At 43.0% G+C, this 23,069-nt stretch overlaps 1 pseudogene; it reads left to right on the top strand.

The window, feature by feature from the left end:
• Positions 1 to 21,699, top strand: part of LOC120236829 — a 30,527-nt pseudogene extending 8,828 nt beyond the window's left edge.
• Positions 21,700 to 23,069: the final 1,370 nt, after the last annotated feature.

Here is a 23,069-nt window from a genome sequence, read left to right as displayed (position 1 = left end):
ATATGCTGAGTTAGTAACCTCAATGTGACTGTATTTGGATATAAGGCCTTTAAGAAGTAATTCGGGTTAAATGAAGTCATGAGGGTGGGGCCCACCATAAGGACTGGTGTCTTTATAAGAAGAGGAAGAGACACCAGGAGTGACATGTGCACCAACTAAAGGCCATGTGAGGACACAGAGAGAAGATGGTCCATCTGTAAGCCAAGGAGAGAGGCCTCTGGAGAAACCAAACTGGCTGCCATTTTGATCTTGGACTTCCAGCTTGCAGTCCTGTGAGAAAACACATTTCTGGTTTTTATACACACACACACACACACACACACACACACACACACGCCCCATCTGTGGCATTTTGTTATGGCAGCCCAACCAAGCTCATACAAGCGGTAGCCTTGATGGGGTCCTGAAACAGACAGAGGATATTAGGCAAAAATCAATGAAATCCGAATAAAGTGTAGAGTTCTGTTAAGAACAATGTATCAATTTTGATTCATTATGACCATCCCAGTGTAAGATGTTTACAACAGTAGAAACTGGGTGTGGCCTACAAAGGAGTTCCCTGTACTTCCTTCTCCAACTTCTCTGTGCATCTGAAATTCTTCTCAAATTAAAGGTTTATTTCCACAAAAATAGAGAAAGGAGAGATATCCCAAGCCCACAGGTGCAGGCACAGGGCAGCAGAGGTTCTAGAATTCCCAGGGCAGCAGCTTTTCCTCTGCCACTACTTCCTCTCTATAGACACATACCAGAGCCCCCCACCTCCACCCCCAGCTCTCCTTTTGGGCCGCCTTCCAGCACCCTTGCAGCCACTGCATGCTTGTTTCTATCAGAAATAGATCATGTTGGGGGCACCTGGGTGACTCAGCCAGTTAAGTGTCTTGCCAGCTCAGGTCATGAGCTCACAGTTCAGGAGTTCCAGCCCCTTGTCGGGCTGTCTGCTATCAGCGTGGAGCCCACTTTTCATCCTCTGTCCCCCTCTCTCTCTGCCCCTCCCCTGCTTGCTCTCTCTCAAAAGAAAGAAACTTGTAAAAAATAAATAGATTCTGCTGTAGGAAACTGGAAAATCTGATGGTGTTTCCAGTCCCCAAGCTCTGTAAAAGCACTAATGCAGCCACTCGTTTTCAGTCTCGCGCAAGGAGAGGAAACAAGATGGCTAAGACTTATAGGCCCAGGGCAGTAGAGGCCTATGAAGGAGATGCTGGTGTTAACAGGGAAAACTATACAGACTAGCTTCTCTCTTGCTCCAAATCAACATAGACAGCATCACTCTTTGGGCTCCTATCCCCCCAAATCTTCTTTGAATCTTTAGAAGACCTTTCAGTCTTCTAATTAAGGCAGGATTCAGTCATGCCCAATTCCCCTTTCCATAGACACTCCTTGCGTGTGGCCAGAGAACAGCAAGAGAAAGGGGGCCCATCAGGAACTCCAGGCCTCCAGTCCTACCATCAAGCAGTAGGATGGGACCCACAGGGTGAGGAGCCCATGAAGGAACCAGTGTGAACAGGGCAGCCCAGCTTTCACCCCTCATCTGCCCCGTTGTGGACCAATGCCAGAGGCCCCTGCCAGGGCCTCCCACTTTGTCTCCCTCTGGACTAACTCCCATCCCAATGAGCGAGTCTGGAGACTTTGTGGATCTATTTTTTTTTTTTTTGAGCCACGCCACACCCTCCTCCTGAACAGCAAGATGGGGAGGAGACATTAGTCACCGCAAGCTCCTTGCCTGTGTAGGGGCACTAACACGGCAGTGCTGGTGAAACGAGGAAGGAAATCTACAGGAGCCTGGGGCACTGATCTGTGAAGCTGAAACTGCTGTGAGCAGGTCAGCAGAGTCACCTGTTCCTTTGTCCCTGCTGCTTTTACTGTGGAGAAAGCTGCTAACTTGTGTCTCAATTAGGTGCTTGCTACCAGACAACCCCCTCTGGTCCTCTTCCATTCCTGCAAGGGAAGCAAAGGTCCTTCTTGACCTGTTCCTCAAACACTCTTTCCCTGGGCGCAGATAATGCTGGAAGAGGAAAACCATTAAGGAACTGTAGTCCTTTATCTTTATAAAACTCCATTACCCCAGCAGCATCGAACAAACAAGATTTTAGGCACAGCAGGAGAGACGCACGTGAGAATGCTAGCCTTTACAGGTCATTTTCTAAACAGCTGTAAAGACAAGACCAGTAGCAGCAAGACTCAAATTGGCACGGCAGTCCATGCCGCTGTCCTCATAAGTGGCCTGGAACACAGAACTGCCTCTCTAGCCGCAGGCCACTGCAAGGAGCGGGCCGGGTCAACTTGAATCCTCACCAGAAAAGAAGAGTGAACACTTGGGTTTGCCTCACAAAGTGCACTGGGAAGCCACCTTCGGGGTGCAGTGGGCTTTGGAGGAGTGAAGGGCAGGAGAGCAGTGGGCTGCCAGCCCATCCAAGCCCTTCCTAACCTCCCCCAGCTGCCGGGGTGGCAGAGGGGAGGGGTGGTGTGTGCTCTCCGCTGGGGATGGGAAGGGGCCGGGTCCCTTTGCTTTTACACACCCGAGTGGTACAGAGAGCTATTTCCCACAGCATTCTGCTGGGAAGAAAGTGGATAGTGTGCAATCTGGAGGAAGAGCACCTTATAACTAACAAAAGAAAGAAAATGTGAATGGAAGCATAATTACCAATTCACAAAGCCATAGCAGTTTCTAGCTGCGAGGCTTAGCAGAAGCCCACAGCCCCCTCTTTATAATTATTTGTATGCATCATCCAGACCGTCAAACTATCTGTATTATCCACAATTATTATCTCAGCTCATCTACACGTTCAGTTTCCCAGGAGGTAAAAAAAAAAAAAAAAAAATCTCTCCTGATACTTAGTTTATGAATTCTGGGGAATCTGACTGGGAGAGATGTGGAAAAGCAAACAATTGGTAAAGCATATAATTATCTCTTTCAAAGGGAACATTCACCTCCAGCTGGCTTACTTGTGTAGGTTCTAATGCCTGAAAAGAGAATTAATTAACCCAGGCAGGTCTCCAGTGCTTGCATGTCCTCCTTCAAACCTATTTACAAACCTGTTTAGAAACGCCGGGCTTTTGCAAGCAGAGAGTTCACTTAGAAATACAGCTGCACATGGAATTCTTTGAAAATGTAAATGGAAAATTCTGAACAGGAATAACTTGACATTTGATTCTGGAACAATGGTAAAATGTCAACATCTGCCATGAAAATATAGAACCATAAAATAATGAAAAGGGGTCCTTTCAGTATTTGAAGTCTATAGCACGTGCTTGGGTTTGGCTGTTTCACAAACTTCTGTGTGCTACCACTTTGCTTCAAAAGACTCACATTAAAGTAATATTATTTACGCAAATGATTAGAGAAGCACACTGTAGACTTTTGATTTTTTTGGAACATAGTAATAGTCTAACTCAATCAGAGCTGTGCTCCATCCAGGTCAGAAGTCTCTTTTTTCCATGCACCAGAAGCTAAGCTGTTTGGGGCGCCTGGGTGGCTCAGTAGGTTAAGTGTCCAACTTTGGCTCAAGTCATGATCTCACGGTTTGTGAATTCGAGCCCCGCAGAGCCTGGAATCTGCTTTGGATTCTGTGTCTCCCTCTCTTTTTGTCTCTCTCTGTCCCAAGAATGAACACTAAAAAAACAAAAAACAAAACAAAAAACAAAACAAAGAAAAAACCCAGGTTGTTTGACAGCCTATTATCCTCTATTTAATGATCTTTTTAAAGATCTGGAGTGTCACCAAAACATCCCAAATTCTATTAAAAATTCATTTTAAGGGGTGCCTGGGTGGCTCAGTCGGCTAAGTGTCCAACTCTTGGTTTCAGCTCAGGTCATGATCTCATGGCTCATGGGTCCAAGCCCCACATTGGGCTCCATGCTGGCATTGCGGTGCCTGCTTGGGATTCTCTCTCTTTCCCTTTCTCTGCCCCTCCTCTGCTCGTGTTCTCTCTCTAAATAAATAAATAAACTTTAAAAGAAGTTTATTTTCATGTTATCACTTATAATTTTGCTTAAAGCTTTCTTAAACTTATTTACAACAGAAACCTGTACCAGCTCTTGAGTGGCTAATTAACCCTTGAGTTTGCTGCCTGTTATGTGACGTAGCATTTCCATCATTTCCGTTTTAAACTTTTTAATTGTGATTTAAAAAAAACCTCACGACACAAAATATACCATCTTAACCTTTTCTAAGTGCACTGTTCAGAGGCATTAACTATATTCCCACTGTTGTGCAACCAATGTTCAGAACTTGTCCATCTTGCAAAACTAAAATTTTATCCATTTTCCCCTCCCCTCAACCCCTGGCAAACACCCTTTTACTTTGTTTCTGTGTATTTGACTATTTCAGATATCTCATACAGACAGAATCATACTGTATATGTTTGTCTTCTTGTGACTTGTTTATTTTCACTTAGCCTAATGACCTCAAAATTCACTCATGTTGTAGCATGTGATAGGATTTCCTTCCTTTTTTAAATTAAATGTTTTATTTTAATTCCAGCAGAGTTAACATACAGTGTCATTTTATTTTCATGTGTACAACATAGTCATTCAAGCATTTCCTTCCTTTTTAAGGCTGAATAATCCACTGTATATATAGACCATATTTTGTTTATTGATTCATCCATCGATGGACACTTGTATTGCTTCAGCCTCTTGGCTATTGTGAATAATGATGCTATGACCATTGAGTGTGTAAATATTTCCATGAGAGTGAGCTCCTCCTTTCAGTTCTTCTGAGTCTATACTCAGACGTGGGATTGCAGGATCATAAAGTAATGCTATTTTTAATTTTTTGAGGAAAAACACCATCGTTTTCAGTAGCAGCTGCACTGTTTTGTGTTCCTACCAACAGCGCACAAAGGTTCCAATTTCTCCGTATCTCCAATCTTTCTGTATCCAGTATCTCTGTCAACATATGTTATTTTGTTGTTTTTTTTTTATAGTGGCCATCCTGATGGATGTGAGGTGATATCTTATTGTAGTTTTTATTTGCATTTCCCTAATAACTAATGATGTTGAGCATCTTTTCATATGCTTCTTGGACATTTGTATATTATCTTTGAGAAACATTTATTCAAATTATGGGGTGCCTGGGTGGCTTAGTCGGTTAAGCGTCCAACTTTCGCTTAGGTCATGATCTCGCGGTTCGTGGGTTCGAGCCCCGCGTCGGGCTTTGTGCTGACTGCCAGCTCAGAGCCTGGAGCCTGTTTCAGAGTCTGTGACTCCCTCTCTCTCTGACCCTCCCCTGCTCACGCTGTCTCTCTCTCTCTCTCCTGGAAATAAATAAAAAACATTTTAAAAAATTTAAAAAAATTCTTTGTCCATTTTTAAATTGTGTTGTTCTTTTGTTGTTTGGTTGTAGGAGTTCTTTATATATTCTGGATAGGAGCCCCTTATTAAATACATGATTTGCAAATGTTTTCTACCATCCTGTAGGTTACTTTTTTATAATTAATTTTTTAAATATTTTATTTATTTCTGAGAATAGGTATGAGGTGTTATCTCATTGGGGTTTTGATTTGTATTTAACTGATGAGTAGTGATGTTGAGCACCCTTTCATATACCTGTTGGCCATTTGTATGTTTTCTTTGGGAAAATGTCTCTTCAGATCCTTTCCTCATTTTTTCACCAGGTTATTTCAGATTTTTTGTTATTGAGTTATAGGATATAACTCAATATCCTTTTGAGGATATTAATCCTTTATCAGATGTATAGCCTGCAAAGATTCTTCTCCCAATCCATAGGATGTCCTTTACTTTGTTGGTTGCTTCATTTGTTCTACAGAGCTCTTTAGTTTTACATAATCCCACTTGTCTATTTCCTTTTGCTGGCTGTAAGTTTGGTGTCATATCCAAGAAATCATAGCCAAAACCAATGTCAAGAAGCTTTTCCCCTATTTTTTCTTCTAGGAGCTCTAGAGTTTCAGATCTTCTTTAAATCTTTGATCTATTTTTAGTTAAGTTTGTGTGTTGTGTAAGACAAGGGTCCAATTTCATTCTTTTACATGTGGATATCCAGTTTTCCCAGCGCTGTTTTTTGAAGAGACTTTCCCCATTGAATGGTCTTGGCAGCCTTGTTGAAGATTAGTTGACTATATATACATGGGTTTCTAGACGCTATATTCTCTTCCATTGTTCTACATGTCTGTTTTTATGCTAATACCATACTGTTTTTATTACTATCACTTCATAATATATTTTGAAATCAGAAAGTATAATGTCTCCAGCCTTTTCCTTCTTACTAAGATTACTTTGTTTACTTGGAGTTTTTTGTGGTTCCATATGAATTTTAGGATTGTTTCTCAATTTTTGTAAAAAATGATGATGGGGTTGGATGCATTAAATCTGTAGATCACTTTGGGTAGTATGTACATTTTACCATCTAATACTTCTGATCCATGGATGTAGGATATCTTTCCATTTAATTGTGTCTGCTTTAATTTCTTTCATTTGTGTTTTATAGTTTTATTAATGAATAATACTGTATTGTATGAATATACATTTTGTTTATTCACCCATCATGTTGGTGGATATTTGAGTTGGTTCTGCTTTTTGGCTATTGCAATATCCAAATAATACTGGTATGAAAATCCATGTACAGGTTTTTGTTTGGATGTATGCTTTCAATTCAATGTTTTTAAGTATATTTACAAGGTTGTGCAACCATCACTACTTCCTAATTCCAGAACATTTTTACTACCCCAAGAGAAACCCCATATCCATCCAGTCACTCTCCATTCCTTACTCCCTCCTCCAGCCTCTGACAACCACTATTCTATTTTCTGTCTCCATAGATTTGCCTATTCTGGACATTTCATATAAATGCAACCACACAATATTTGTCCTTTTTGTGTCTGGCTTCTTTCACTTAGCATAATGTTTTCAAGGCTCCTCCATGCTGCAGTATGTATAAGAACTTCATTCATTTTTATGGCTGAGTAATATTCCATTGTATCAATATACAACATTTTGTTTATCCATTCATCAGCTGATGGATGTTTGGGCTGTTTCCACTTTTTGGCTTTTATGAATAATGCTGCTATGAACATGTGTATGCGAAGTTTTGTGTGGACATATGTTTTTGATTCATGGGTATTTTTAATATATCTAAGAGTGGTATTGCTGAGTCATATGGTCACTTATGCTTAACTTCTTGAGGAACTTCCAAACAGTTTCCAATGAAGTTAAACTTTTTATACTCCAACTAGCAATGTATGAGGATTTCAATTTCTTCATGTCCTTGACAACACTTGTCATTGTCTTTTATTTTTTTTAAGTTTATTTTTTTTAGAGAGATAGAGAGCAAGCAGGGAAGGGGAAGAGAGAGAGGGAGACAGAATCCCAAGCAGGTTCTATACCATTGGTACAGAGCCCGATGCAAGGCTCAAACTTACGAACTGTGAGATCATGACCTGAGCCAAAGTCGAGTCAGATGCTTGACTGACTGAGCCACCCAGGTGCCCATATCTTTTTTTATTACGACTATACCAGTGGACTAAAGTGGTATCTCACTGTGATTTTTTTTTTTAATTTTTAATGTTTTATTTATTTCTAGGAGAGAGAGAGAGAGACAGTGCGAGCAGGGGAGGGTCAGAGAGAGAGGGAGTCACAGACTCTGAAACAGGCTCCAGGCTCTGAGCTGGCAGTCGGTACAGAGCCCGACACGGGGCTCGAACCCACGAACCACGAGATCGTGACCTAAGCGAAAGTCGGACGCTTAACCGACTAAGCCACCCAGGTGCCCCTCACTGTGATTTTTTTTATTCTCAAGTTAGCTAACATACAGTGTAGTCTTGGCTTCAGGAGTAGAATCCAGTTATTCATCACATATATATAACATCCAGTGCTCATCCCAACAAGTGTGTTCCTTAATGCCCATCACCCATTTTCCCCACCCCTATCAACCCTCAGTTTGTTCTCTGTATTTAAGAATCCCTTATGAGATACCATATGTTTTCACTTATAAGTAGGACAGGAGAAACTTAACAGAGGACCATGGGGGAGGAGAAGTGGGGAAATAGTTGGGGAGAGGCAGGGAGGCAAACCATAAGAGACTCTTAAATACTGAGAACAAACTGAGGGCTGATGAGGGTGGGGAAGAGGGGAAGGGGGGTGATGGGCATGGAGGAGGGAATTTGTTGGGATGAGCACTGGGTGTTACATGGAAACCAACTTGACAATAAACTATGAAAGAAAAAAGAAAGAATCCCTTATGGTTTGTCTCCCTCTTGGTTTTTATCTTATTTTTCCTTCCTTTTCCCTATGATCATCTGTTAAGTTTCTCAAATTCCATATATGAGTGAAATCAATGTGATATCTGTCTTTCTCTGACTTATTTCACTTAGCATAATACCCTCCAGTTCAATCTATATTGTTGCAAATGGCAAGATTTCATTCTTTTTCATCGCCAAGTAGTATTCCATTATATATAAATACCACATCTTCTTTATCCATTCATCAGTTGATGGACATTTGGGTTCTTTCCATAATTTAGCTATTGTTGATGGCACTGCTATAAATATTTGGGTGCATGTGCCCTTTTGAATCAGCACTCCTGTATCCTTTGGATAAATTCTTAGTAGTGCAATTGTGGAGTCATAGGGTTATTCTATTTTTAATTTTTTGAGGAACCTCCACACTGTTTTCTAGAGTGACTGCACCAGTTGAATTTCCACCAACAGTGCAAGAGGATTCCCCTTTCTCAACATTCTCTCCAACATCTGTTGTTCCTGAATTGTTCATTTAGCCACTTTGACCTGTGTGAGATGGTGTCTCATTGTGGTTTTGATTTGTATTTCCCTGATGATGAGTGATGCTGAGCATCTTTTCACATGTCTGTTTGCCCATCAGTATGTCTTCTTTTGAAAAGTGTCTATTCATGTCTTCTGCCCATTGCTTCACTGGATTATTTGTTTTTTGGGGGTTGAGTTTCAGAAATTCTTTATAGATTTTATATTAGATAAAAATATGTCATTTGCAAATATCTTCTCCCATTCTGTCAGTTGCCTTTTAGTTTTGTTGATTGGTTCCTTTGCTGTGCAGAGGCTTTTTGTCTTGATGAGGTCCCAATGGTTCATTTTTGCTTTTATTCCCCTTGTCTCGGGATACATGTCAAGTAAGAAGTTGCTGTGGTCGAGGTCAAAGAAGTTGTTGCTTGTTTTCTCCTGTAGGATTTTGATGGTTTCCTGTCTCACATTTATATCTTTCATCCATTTTGAATTTATTTTTGTGTATGGTGTAAACAAGTGGTCCAGGTTCATTCTTCTGCATGTTGCTGTCCAGTTCTCCCAGCACAATTTGCTAACAAGACTGTCTTTTTTCCATTGGATACTCTTACCTGGTTTGTCGAAGATTAGTTGGCTATATATTTGTGGATCCATTTCTGGGTTCTATATTCTATACCATTGGTCAACGTGTCTGCTTTTGTGCCAATACCATACTGTCTTGATGATTACAGCCTTGCAATACAGGTTAAAGTCTGGGATTGTGATGCTCCAGCTTTGGTTTTCTTTTTCAACATTACTTGGGCTATTCAGGGTCTTTACTTGTTCCATACAAATTTTAGAATTGTTTGTTCTAGCTCTGTGAAGAATGCTGGTGCTATTTTGATTGGGATTGTAATGAATGTGTAGATTGCTTTGGGTAGTATCAACATTTTAATAATACTTGTCCTTTCAATCCATGAGCATGGAATGTTTTTCCATTTCTTTGTGTCTTCTTCAATTTCTTTCATAAGCTTTCTATTGTTTTCAATGTACAGATCTTTTACTTCTCTGGTTAGGCTTATTCCAAGGTATTTTATAGTTTTCAATGCAATTGTAAAGGGGATCAATTCCCTGATAGCTCCTTCTGTTGCTTCATTATCAGTGTATAGAAATGTGACAGATTTCTGTACATTGATTTTATATCCTGCAACTTTGCTGAATTCCTGTATCAGCTCTAGCAGTTTTTTGGTGGAGTCTTTTGTAGAGTATAATGTCATATGCCAAGAGTGAAAGTTTGACTTCTTTGGCTTTTATTTTGTTTTGTCTGATTGCTGAGGTTAGGACTTCCAACACTATGTTAAACAACAGTGGTGAGAGTGGACATCCTTGTCATGTTCCTGATCTCAGGGGGAAAGCTCTCAGGTTTTGCCCACTGAGTATGATATTAGCTGTGGGCCCTTCATATATGGCTTTTATGATGTTTTTAAGGTATGTTCCTTCTATCCCAACTTTCTTGAGGGTTTTTATTTAATAAAGGATGCTATATTTTGTCAAATGCTTTTTCTGCATCTATTAACAGGATCACATGGTTCTTATTCTCTCTTCTATTAATGTGATGTATCACACTGATTGATTTGCAAACATTGAACCAGCCCTGCAGCCCAGGAATGACTCCCACTTGATCATGTTGAATAATTCTTTTAATGTCCTGTGGAATTCAATTTGCTAGTATCTTGTTGAGAATTTTTGCATCTATATTCATCAGGGATATTGGCCTATAATTTTCCTTTTTAGTGGGGTCTTTGTCTGGTTTGGGAATCAACATAATGCTGGCTTCATCCAATGAGTCTGAAAGCTTTCCTTCCATTTCTATTTTTTGGAACAGCTTGAAAAAAATAGGTATTAACTCTGCTTTAAATGTCTGGTAGAATTCCCCTGGGCAGTCACCTAACCCAGGACTCTTATTTGTCGGGAAATTTTTGATAACTGATTCAATTTCTTTGCTGGTTATGGGTCTGTTCAAATTTTCTATTTCTTCCCGTTTGAGTTTTGGTAGTGTGTGAATGTCTAGGAATTTGTTCATTTCTTCCAGATTGTCCAGTTTGTTGGCATATAATTTTTCATAGTATTCTCTAATAATTGTTTGTATTTCTGTGGTATTGGTTGTGATCTCGCCTCTTTCATTCCTGATTTTATCTATTTGGGTTCTCTCTCTTTTCTTTTTTAGAAGTCTGGCTGGGGGTTTATCAATTTTGTTTATTCTTTCAAAAAACCAGCTCTTAGATTCAATGATCTGTTCTACTGAGGTTTTTTTTTGGGGGGGGGGATTCTATATCATTTATTTCTGCTCTAATCTTTATTATTTTTCTTCTGCAGCTGGCTTTGGGCTTTCTTTGCTGCTGCCTTTCTAGTTCCTTTAGGTGTAAGGTGAGGCTGGGTATTTAGGACCTTTCTAGCTTCTTGGGATAGGCCTGGATTGCAATGTATTTTCCTCTTAGGACTGCCTTTCCTACATCCAAAAGGGTTTCAACTGTCATGTTTTCATTTTCACTTGTTTCCATATATTTTTAAATTTCTTCTTTAATTTCCTGGTCAACCCATTAATTCTTTAGTAGGATGTTCTTTAAACTCCATATACTTGGTGCTTTCCAATTTTTTTCCTGTGGTTGATTTCAAGTTTCATAGCATTGTGAACTGAAAATATGCATGCTATGATCTCAATCTTTTTACACTTATTGAGGGCTGTTTTGTGACCCAGTATGTGATCTGTTTTGGAGAATATTCCATGTGAACTCAAAAAGAATGTGTATTTTCCTACTTTTGGATGAAAAGTTCTGAATATATGTTAAGTCCATCTGGTCCAATGTGTCATTAGGAGCCACTGTTTCCTAATTGATTTTCTGCCTAGATGATCTGTCCCTTGCTCTAAGTAGAATATTAAAGTCCCCTACAATTACAGTATCATTATCTATACATTTGTTGATTAATTTATATATTTGGGTTGTTCCACACTGGGGGCATAAACATTTACAGTTGTTAGCTCCTCTTGATGGATATACCCCTTAATAATGGTATAATGCTCTTCTTCATCTCTTTTTACAGTCTTTGTTTTAAAATCTAGTTTGTCCGATAGAAGTATGACCACTCCAGCAATCTTTTCATGTCCATTAGCATGATAGATGGTTCTCCATCCCCACATCTTCAATCTGCAGGTATCCTCAGGTCTAAACTGAATCTCTTATAGGCCGCATATAAATGGATCTTGTTTTTTTTATCCATTCTGATACCCTATGTCTTTTGATTGGAGCAGTTAGTTCATTTACATTCAGAGTGATTACTGAAAGATATGGATTTAGTGTCACTGTGTTATCTGTAGGTTTCATGCTTGCAGTGATGTCTCTGGTCCCTTGTAGTCTTTGCTGCTTTCCATTCACAAAGTGGATCCCCCTTAGGATCTCCTGCAGGGCTGGTTTAGTGGTCATAAACTCCTTTAGTTTCTGTTTGTCTAGGAAAGTCTTTATCTCCCCTTCTATTCTGAACGACAGCCTTGCTGGATAAAGGATTCTTGGCTGCATATTTTTTCCTATTCAGCACATTGAATATTTCCTGCCACTCCCTTCTGGCCTGAAAATTTCACTGGGCAGGTCTGCTACTACCGCGTCTACCCTTCTAGATTAAGGACCATTTATTTTTAGCCGCTTTCAGAATTCTCTCTTTATCTTTGTATTTTGACAGTTTCACTATGATATGTCATGGTGTTGACCTGTTTTTGTTGATTTGGAAGGGAGTTCTCTGTGCCTCTTGTACTTGGATGCCTGTTTCCTTCCCCAGATTAGGGAAGTTCTCAGCTATAATTTGTTCAAACAAACCTTCTTCCCCTTTCTCTTGCTCTTCTTCCTCTAGAACTCCTATGATATGGATATTGTTTCATTTGATGGAATTAGTTAGCACTCTAATTTTTCCTCAATGATCTAATAATTTCCTTTTCCTCTTTTTTTAGCTTCATAATTTTCCATAATTTTATCTTCTATTTCACCCATTCTCTTCTCTGCTGCTTCCATCCTCACTGTCACTGTCTCTAGTTTATTTTCACCTCATTTATAGCATCTCTTAATTTACCATGACTATTTCTTAGGTCTTTGGTCTCTGCAGCAATAGATTCTCTGCTATCTTCTATGCTTTCTTCAAGCCCAACTATTAGTCTCATGACTGTTACTCTAAATTCTTATTCAGATATACTGTTTATATCTGTTTTGAGTAATTTTTGGGCTATCATTTCTTCCTGAATTTTCTTTTGAGGAGAATTCTTCTATTTCATCACTTTGGCTATGCTTCTGTTTTTTATGTCTTTTTTAAAAAGCTTGTTATGTTTCCTGCACCTGTGAGTACTACTATGTTAAAAAGGGGTCACACCCTGTCCAGGGCCTGGCAGTTCAGGAAGTGTTTTTGCAGTATGTTTCACGCTCTCTGTTGTTGCACTTTGGCTGCTCTGTCCCACTGGTCAGTCCTCTGCAGAGGTCCTCCTGGCTTTAGTGGTGAAGTATGAGTGTTCAGACCTTCCACCACATGTGCTTTGATTTGTTTGTTGAAGTAACCCTGCCAAAAAAGTAAAGTGTGGGAGGAAGTCTATATATATATATAATTTGACCAAAACCAACAAATCAGAAACTATGAGCCTCGATCCTGCCAAGCTGTCTTCCTCTAGCTGTGGAAATCCTTAAGTCACTCCACTGATTGATTTCCTGGGTGTTCCAAGTGATCTGACCTCAACGCAGCTGTGTTTGAGGGATGAGGGAAATCCCAGTCCCCCTACTTCTCTGCCATTTTAACTCCCCCCACACACTTTGGTTGTGTAATTCTCTCATTGTGATTTTGATTTGCATTTCCCCACTAATGATGTTGAGCATGTTTTCATGTGCTTAATGGCCATTTGTATGTCTTTTTTGAAGAAATTTCTATTCAAATCCTTGCCCATTATTTCATTGGGTCATTTGCCTTTTTACTGTTGAGGTGTCATTGTTCTTTACATACTCTGGGTACTGTGCCCTTATCAGATATATTTGCAAACATTTTCCCATTCTGTAGTTTGACTTTTCATTTTCTTGATGATACTGTCGATAGCACAAAAGTTCAAAATTTTTTATGTAGTCCAATTTACCTCCTTTTCCTCTAAGGTCTAATTCTTCAATTGTGAAATTGGACCAAAACTAAAGCAAGAGTTGAGGGACACAACCTTGCTATGTTTATACTTTAAGTGAACATATGTATGTGAAGTAGTAACTCAGCAGAGAGACCACAGGGAAAGAAAGGAAGCTGTGAACAGTGGGGATTCAGGTTAGGGAAACAAAATCAACTGTTGGATTCTCTCCTGTAGGTGATAGCCAACAATTTAAATTACTGGCCAAAAGGTCAAGATAGACTGAGTCTTGATTTATACTAGCGCCAGCATTTAAGGGAGTCAGTCTGCAGAATGAAGTTATGTCAGTAAGAGTCTCCAAACAGGAGTAAATAAATCTGCTATTGAAGTGAGTCAGCAGTGTGGTTTGGAGTTGTTCATCCAGTTTAGAGTAGAACTGTCATTAGCCACTCAGAATACAGAGAACATGGGAAGGAGATGGTGAAAGGAGCAGGACAGAAATTCCAGGAAACCAAGGCAGAATTCTAGATGTGCAGACTAGCAAAAATGGTACAGTAAGGAGAATAACATGAGGAATTAAGAGAATAAAATGTTTAGGGCTCATTTCCTTTTTACCACTCATGCTGGTTAATTTTATGTATCAATTTGGCTGAGTCACAGGATGGCCATCTATTTAGTCAAACATTATTCTAGGTGTTTCTGTGAGGGTGTTTTTGGCTGGGTGTTTTACTGAGTAAAGGAGATTGCCCTTCAAAATGTGAGTGGACCTCATCTGATCAGTTGAAAACCTGAAAAGAATAAAAAGGCTGACCCTCCCCCAAATAAGAGAGAATTCCTCCTGTCTGCTGCTGCCTTTGAGCTGAGACATCAACTTTTTCATGCCTTTAGTCTTAAAGGTAAACATTAGCTCTTCCTGGATCTCAAGCCAATCTTCAGAGTGGACTATCCCATCGGCTCTCCCAGGTCTTCAGCTTGCCAACTCACCCTGCAGATCTTGGGATTTGCCAGCCTCAATACTCATATGAACCAATTTCTTATAATAAATCTCTTTATATGTTTATAACATTTATTTGTTATATAATAAGTATATATACATCATATTACCACCAACATGGGTAAAGTGTCTCTATTTCATCAACACTTGCTATTGTCTGTCTATTTATCTAATATATATATTCTAGCCATTATATCCAGCCTAGTAGGTGTGAAGTGGTATCTTACTGTATTTGGATTTGCATTTCCCTAATGATTAATGATGTTGAACATCTTTTCATGTGTTTATTAGCCATTCATGTATCATCTTTTGGGAAGCATACATTCAAATCCATTTCCCATTTTCTTTCATTCATTTATTCATTCATTCATTCATTTTTAAAATTAAGTAGGCTCCACACCCAACATGGGGTTTAAACTCATGACCCTGAAATCAAGAGTTGTATGCTCTACCACCTGAGCCATCCAATGCCTCTCCATTACCCATTACCCATTTTCTTTTTTTTTTTTTTTTTTTTTTTTTAGTTTATTTTGCAGAGAAAGAGAGAGAGAGAGCACATGCCAGGGAAGGGCAGAGAGACGGGGAGAGAGAGAATCCCAAGCAGGCTCCATGGTGACTGACATGGGGCCTGACTTCACAAACCATGAGGTCATGACCTGGGCTGAAATAAAAAGTTGGATGCTCAACTGACTGAGCCACCCAGGTGCCAGGCGCCCCTCCACTGCCCATTTTCTAATCAAGGTACTCTTTACTTGTTGAGTTGTAAGAGTTTTTTTTTATATATTCTGTGTGTAAGACCCTTATCAAAGAGGTGATTTGCAAATATTTTCTTCTAATTTATGGGTTGTCTTATCATTTTCTTGATGATACCCTTTGAAGTATCAATTTTTTAATTTTAATGAAATCTAAATTATCTATTTTTTCTTTGGTTATTCATGCTTCAGGTATTATATATAAGAAGTGCCTAAATTGCCTAATCTAGGTTGTGAAGATTTATACCTATTTTCCTTCTAAGAGTTTTACTCTTTTTGGTCTTTGACCCATTTTGAAGTATCTATCATTTTGAATTAAGTTTTTGTATACGGTGTAAGAGTTTAGCTTCATTCTTTTACATGCAGATATCCAGTTGTCCCAGCACCTTCTGTTGAAAAGACTGTTTTTTCCCCTTGAATGGTCATGGTGCTCTTGTTGGAAATCAGTTGAACACAGATGTGAGGGTTTTTTTATGGACTTTCTATCCTACTCCATTGATCTATATAGGCCAGCATTGCGCTGTCTTGATTAATGTGATTTAACGGTAATTTTTGAAATCGAGAAGTATAAAGTTTATATTCTCTGTCATTCTGATCCCTCCCATGGCTGCTAAGTTGCTGATTTTCACTGTGATTGTGAGCTGTTGATTTTCAAGGGTACTACAGAGCTGGGGAGAGAGTATGGGAATACGGGAAGTTCTAATGACACAGAACTTTCTATTCTTACAAAGATTTAACTATTTTTCTTGAGGAAATACTCTCTCAATTTTTGCAAGCTTTCAGTTAATTTCTAGGATTCTGGAAAAGTTGCCTTTGACATTTTTTTTTCTGCTAGTGTTCTCATTGCTTTTATGGAAGAGGTTTCTTAGAGTTCCTTACTCCACTATTCTTGACATCATATAGATCTGAGATTTTAGCCTTCACTACTTTCTCCTCCTCGGCACCAAATGTTGTTAGACCAACTTGTACTGTAAATGTTGTTAGACCAACTTGTGCTGTCTCCTAGGAATTAAGTAGATAACAATATCACAAATTATCATGTCCACTATAAGCCAGCATAAAACTGTTGGGATTTCCAAACAGCAGGCTGTGTGATCCAGGATCCTTGTCTTTATATGTTTTAATGTATCTCTTATCCATGAAGCACAGTGTTAAATCAGAATATTTGTCTCCAGACTGCTCCTGGAAAATGTATGTGACAAATATCTATCATTCCTGTTATGGACTAAATGTTTGTGTTGCCCTAAAATGTACATGTTGAAACCCTAATCCCAATGTGATGGTACTTGGAGATATAGAGGGGGTCCTGATGAATGGGATTAGCATTCCTATAAGAATAAACCAGAGAGCTAGCTAGCTCTCTTTCTACCAAGTGAGGACACGGCAAGAAATCAACCATCTACAACGAAGAAGAGGGCTCTCGTCAGAAGCTGACCCTCCTGGCATCATGATTTCTAACTTCCAACCTTCAGAAGAAATGTCTGCTGTTTAAGTTACCATGTCTATGGTAATTTGTTATAGCCAACTAAGACAATTCTAAAAGGAAATTTTAGAGGCTCCTGCTGGCCCAGTCAGTTGAGCTTCCAACTCTTAATTTCAGCTCAGGTCATGATCTCATGGTTCATGAGACTGAGCCCCACATTGGGCTCTGCTCTGATAGTTAGGAGCCTGGTTAGGATTCTCTCTTTCTCTCTCTCTCTGCCCCTCCCCTGCTTGCATGCATGCTCTTTCTCTGTCTCCCACTGTCTCTGTCTCTCCCACTCTCTCTCTCTGTCTCTCTCTCTCAGACTAAAGTTTAAAAATTAAAAAAGAAAAAGAAATATTAATTTATTCAATGAAGGATATGCTTAGTGTACTGTAAAACAGCCCACTACCAGCCTCTGGTCTATACAAGAGAAGAAGAGAGTGATCAGAAAGGGTAACTGACAAGTGTGGATTACTTAGCAGATTGTCATAATGCTGTGCATTTCTCTCTGCACTCTCCTGATCTTCAAACCAAATTAAAGAGGCTTCAGGAGAACTACTGTATTCCCTAGAGTTTAAACAACACTTGATATGTGTCCTTTGAAGTACAGAAGGTCCGGGGAGCGTGACTGAGGTTTGCCTAAAATAATAAATTTAAAGACTGGTTGGAGTTACCTATGACTGCCGAGCAAGGAGAGTGGGTTGCAGCGGGTGCAATCTGAACTTCAAGTATTTGGTGGGGTAACAGCACAGCGTGTTTACCACGGGACAGAAAGGTTCCCAAGGAAGATACTCCAGCTTGAATTTCCTTCACAGGCCCCTGCTGAAGAGGTATGCATGCTAGGGCAAGGTGATCCCAACCCTCAGAGTCTAGGTGGGGTCTGCAGCCAGACACAGTGGGAAGCTGAGGGGCAGAACAGCAAGCCAAAAATAATGGTATCGCTGGCAGAAATGGAGACAATAAGAAAGTTGGTAAGAAAGAAGTTTTGAATTTGAGGTGAGACATTATTTTTGATAATTTAGTATCCTAATGATTATTTCACATTGGCTAAAAGGTACTTCTGCAAAATTCTTTGTATATATTTAGTATTTCCAAAATATCTTCGGGGATTTAGCAATATTTTCATTAGACCTGGGATGCTTCACTAAAACAAAGAACAAAGCGGCACCTCGGGTGGCTCAGCTGGTTGGGCATCCAACTCTTGATCTCTGCTCAGGTCAGGATCTCAGGGCCATGAGTTCAAGCCCTGCACTGAGCTCCACACTGGGTGTGGAGTCTACTTAAACAAACAAAAAACACAAAAAAAGAGGAAGACAAAGCCTAAATTCTAATACCAGTTCCATCACTATGTTGTATGGGTTCTTAACCATTTTGTGCCTCAGTTTCCTCACTACAAAATGCAAGGAAGAGCTTCCCTCCTTATCTCATAGGGTTGTGTGACGATGAAAGAGAATACAGGACAATTTGTGTTAAACTTCTTTGAAACGCCTAAGTGCAAGATTTATTCCAAATCTATTTCTTGCAATTCGTACACACCAGTAATCTAGCAGGGATGAGGCAGGACGCAATAAAGCTCCAGTTTGAATCCTAAGACAGGAATAGAGCAGCCCCCAATAATTATAAGAAAACGATCGATGTAAGTTATGGCCAGTGCTCACCTGGAACAAAGTGCTCACTGAGGGCGGGGATCAGGGAACCGCTGAGGTTTTCTGGAACATTAAGAAATGACAGCACCTAGGGGGTGGAGACGTTGCATTTTATAACACTGCATCAAACAAACATTGCATTAACACCAAAGTGTAACAATGTCCCTAATTTCTCACCTCAACTACAGACTGAAATTCAAGGGTTTATTGACTCTGCTAACAGAATCTTCATCTCTGGCCGGAAGAAGCAGCCCCTCCGACTGGAAATACAAAGTCACTAAAGAAAATCCCAAAAGACTTGCAGGAATTTGTGAATTTATATGTACCAGAAACTTGAGCACTGGGGACACTGTACTGAGGGTGATGGAGTTCGCCCACATGTTTGCTAGCCAGAGCGTCAGGATATACCTCTATTATTTTACTGATTTGACTAACACACAGATGCTGAAACCCTATAAATCCGTCCCCCCCCCAACATGATGCAATGGAAGGAGTTAGCGAGAGAAATATACGAGTGTAAATTTATCACATGCAACTTGCCTGCTCACTCCCTAATTACACGCTCTGAAAGGCCAGACGACTATCTCTTCCCTAAAAACTTGAGACAAATCACTGAGGTAAGCTCAAGTATCTTTTTGTTGTTGTTGAAAATAATGTAAAACTTCTGCAAGAGTTAGAATAATAATAACGCCAAAAATACTCAAATACCCTTTAACCAAATACATCTATTTTTAACATTTGACCTTTATTGCTTTACATTTGTGTGTGGGCTCTGTGTGTGGGCTGTGTGTGTGTGTGCATACACATATTTTTTTCCGAAATTGTTTAAAATAAGTTGCATACACATTGCCCCTTTACCGCTAAATACTTCATTGTGTATTTTCTTTTTTTTTTTTTTTTTATTTTAGAGAGAGACAGAGACATAGCATGGGGGGAGGGAGGGGGCAGAGAGAAAGGGAGACACAGAACCCGAAGCAGGTTCCAGTCTCTGAGCTGTCAGCAAGGAGCCCCATGGGGGCCTGAACCCACAAACCGAACCGGGAGTTCATGACCTGAGCCGAGTCGGACGGGTAACCAACCGAGCGACCCAGGCGCCCCTTCATTGTGTATTTTCTTGGAACAGGAATATTCTCCTAGGTACCACAGCACGGATACGAACTTACAGGGGCCCCTGCGGCCGCCCACGCGGAGCTGAGTTCAGGGGCGGCCCGGCGCGGCCCCGCCACGACGCCGGAGACGCGGGCAGGTGCCGGGGAACAGGCTGAAGGCGGGGGCCTGCCGCTCCGCCCCGTCACCCCATGACGCGGCACATCTACTGCGTGCAGCACTAAGACCCGCGCTGGTTCCGTCGTGAGGACCCCCGCCTCCCTCCAGGGCTCCGGCGCCCACCCGCCGCGTCCCCGCAGCTGCGGAGGCACTGAGCACCCGGCGCCTCACACGCAGGCGCGCGCGCATCTCTGCGGACGTGCCCGACGTGCCCGACGTGCGGCTCGCGCTGCGTGCCCCCGCGGCCCCTGAGCGGCTGCCGGCGGTTCCGGGAGGCCCTGCGGCCGGGCGCCGTGGTCACCGCCCTGCTCAGGCCTGTGGCCTCCATGTCCCAGGAAGTCATCGAGCAATTCACGGAGATGGAGCCCAAGGTGCTGGCCATGCAAACCATCGTCCCCTTGTCCTTTGCTGTGCACGATGAGGCCCTGCTCTCCGTCTGCAAGCAGACGCAGGCCAGGCCCGCTTCCCAGGGCTCTGCCTTTGCTGCCAAAGTACTTCTCCGCCGCGCCGCTGCCAACAGCTTCCAGATGGTCATGAGTCCACAGCAAGGCCACAAGTGACTGGTGGCTGATGGGGCTGAGCAGAGAGGACCTTACCACCATCGTCATCGTGGCCCACTACGATACCTTCAGAGTGGCCCCTTGGCCGTCACACGGCTTGGACTCCAATGAGAGCGGCATCTTCCTACTGCTGGAGCTCACCCGCCCCTTCTCCACGCTCTGCACCAACAAGCGCACCCACACAGGGTGGGTAAAGAACCCACCTTCTGTTCTTTACTTCCGGGGGAGCAAGTTCAACTACCAGGGAACCAACCAGATTGGAAGGCGATCTGGACCACAGAGATTCCAGCCTGCTCCGGTACAACGTGGCCTTTGTCCTCTGCCTTTGTTCTCTAACCCCGTGGCCCAAGGGGACAGCCTGTACCTGCACACGTCCGAGCCGCCTTGCGAGGGGACACTACAGCATGCCTTCCTCCTAGAGCTGGAGCTGGTGGCCCCCAGTTCTGGGCCGCCAGTTCCCAGAGGTGCGGTTCTCCGTAGGGCACTAGACAGGCCACCTGAGCACACCCTGGCCTGAGAGCAGGAGCGCTTTGCCAGTCTCTGGGTGTCTGCCTTCACCCTGTCCAGCCTGGGGAGCCACCTCGTCGACCTGAGGTCCCACGCTGAAAACGGTGACCCACAAGTTGAGGCTCATCGCGGAGGCCCTGACCCACGTCATCTACAGCCTGATTGGGAAGGAAACCCCCGAGACAGGCCAGTCTTCCCAGAGCAGATGATCCAGCAGGAGCAGCTGGATTGGGGGATGGGCGGGCTCACCGCTGGTAGGAACTAGCGCACGTTCCTCAGCACGCTCGAACACTACCTGAATTGCTACCTGGAGGAGGCGAAGCAGCGCCACATCAAGGCTGACAAATGGGACCCCAGGTTTGTCTTCTGTGTTCAACTGAAGCAGGCAGGGAAAGCCTACAAGATCAAGCCAGCCAGTTTCTCCACGTTCCTGGCCATCTGCATTGGTGCCCACCTCGGGATGGCCTGCGCGGGGGTCACCTTGGTCAGGTGAGTCCTTGCTCCCCGCGCCCCCCCCCCGCCCCCCGCATCCTGCCTAGAAGGTAACTCCACAGGTGGTCCTCAGGCCTTCTTCGATACACGGTTTGCCCCTGACCTCACTTGAACCCTGCTGCACTGTCCCCAGCACTACAGCGTCCTGTACAAAACACTTCAGGGACTGCTCCTGAAGGCCGAGACGCAGTGACATGGCCATCCACCAGCACGATGAGCTTTCCACCTGCCCCCTTGCCCCCCTCCCCCCCGCCGGCAGGAGGACAGGGCTTCACCCCTTGCTGAGAAGCCCCAGCCCTGAATTCAGAGCTTTTCTGTACTGCTCTTGAGGACTTGGGGGATTCTTTCTCTTTTTTTGTCCTTTGCACTCCCTTGGAGGAGCATTTGGTGGAAGTCCAGAGGCAGGCCATGGACTTGGGAACAAGCCTACAAATGAGCCCCCACTCCTGGAGGCGACCCCGTGGCCCTCAGGGGTTGTGAGCCGAGATGACAGAGGAAATGGGCCGGGCGCAGCCTCCGTGTCCCTCCTGCTGCACGCAAGGCTGAACGGGGACTGCAGGCTGAGGGTGGCGTCCACCCCTCGCCGCTCTGTGTCTGTCCTCCACCCTGCCCCAGTCGCCCTCTGGTGGCCAGGATACTCTCTTCTCTTGCCTGAAGGAGGGCAGCACCAGCCTCTGGGTCCCCAGTTCTGGCCTCTCCCTCGGAACCTCTGTGTCCATCCCCAGCCTCCCAGCCAGGGCTGAGGGGAGCCAGCTCAGGGTGCGGCCTTGGCTGCGACCGCCCTGAGCACCCAGCCGCCTCCTTGTCAGGCTCCGGGCACCACGCGCCCTCTCCCATGATTCTCACTGCCTCTGCCCTCCCGCCACACCCCAGGGAGCTGGGGCCTGTCCCCCTGGGGACCTTGGTGCCTTCAGAGTCCTTGGGACAGGAGGGAGCCCTAGAGGAGGCCCTTGGCTCCTCTGCCTCTTACCTTGGGCTCTCTGGCCTCAGTTTCCTATCTTTTTTTTTTAATATTTTATTTATTTTTGAGAGAGAGAGAGACAGCATATGAGCAGGGGAGGGTCAGAGAGAGAGAGGGAGATACAGATTCCGAAACAGGCTCCAGGCTCTGAGTTAGCCGTCAGCACAGAACCCGACGTGGGGCTTGAACCCACGAACCGTGAGATCGTGACCTGAGCCGAAGTCGGACGCTTAACCGACTAAGCCACCCAGGCGCCCCTCCAGTTTCCTATCTTTAAAAGAAGAGGAACACCCAGGCTGGGGGTGGAGCAAGAGCATTTTCTGGAAGGAGATGCAACCGACCACGGGGCTGGGGGGGCTGCTCTTCCCAGGACCTGGGACCTGGAGAGCAAGGTCAGGGCCTGCAGCGCACAGATCAGGTGCCTTGTAAGGGAGGGGCATGGGGAGAAGTTCTCGAGCCCCTCAGATTGGACTCAGGGAGACCCAGGTGCTTCTTCCAGGTGTCCCGCTTCGTTAGCAATATAATCATTTCGGTGTTTTGTGCTGGGAGGCAGGTCGGGAAGAGGGACGAGGCACTCAGGCGGCTGCCTCCTTTGCCACCAG

Source organism: Hyaena hyaena, unplaced genomic scaffold (assembly GCF_003009895.1).
Source record: "Hyaena hyaena isolate Hyena2069 unplaced genomic scaffold, ASM300989v1 scaffold_162, whole genome shotgun sequence".
Lineage (NCBI taxonomy): Eukaryota > Metazoa > Chordata > Mammalia > Carnivora > Hyaenidae > Hyaena > Hyaena hyaena.
The sequence above is the reverse complement of the archived record's forward strand: the minus strand, read 5'-3'. Positions and strand labels throughout refer to the sequence as shown.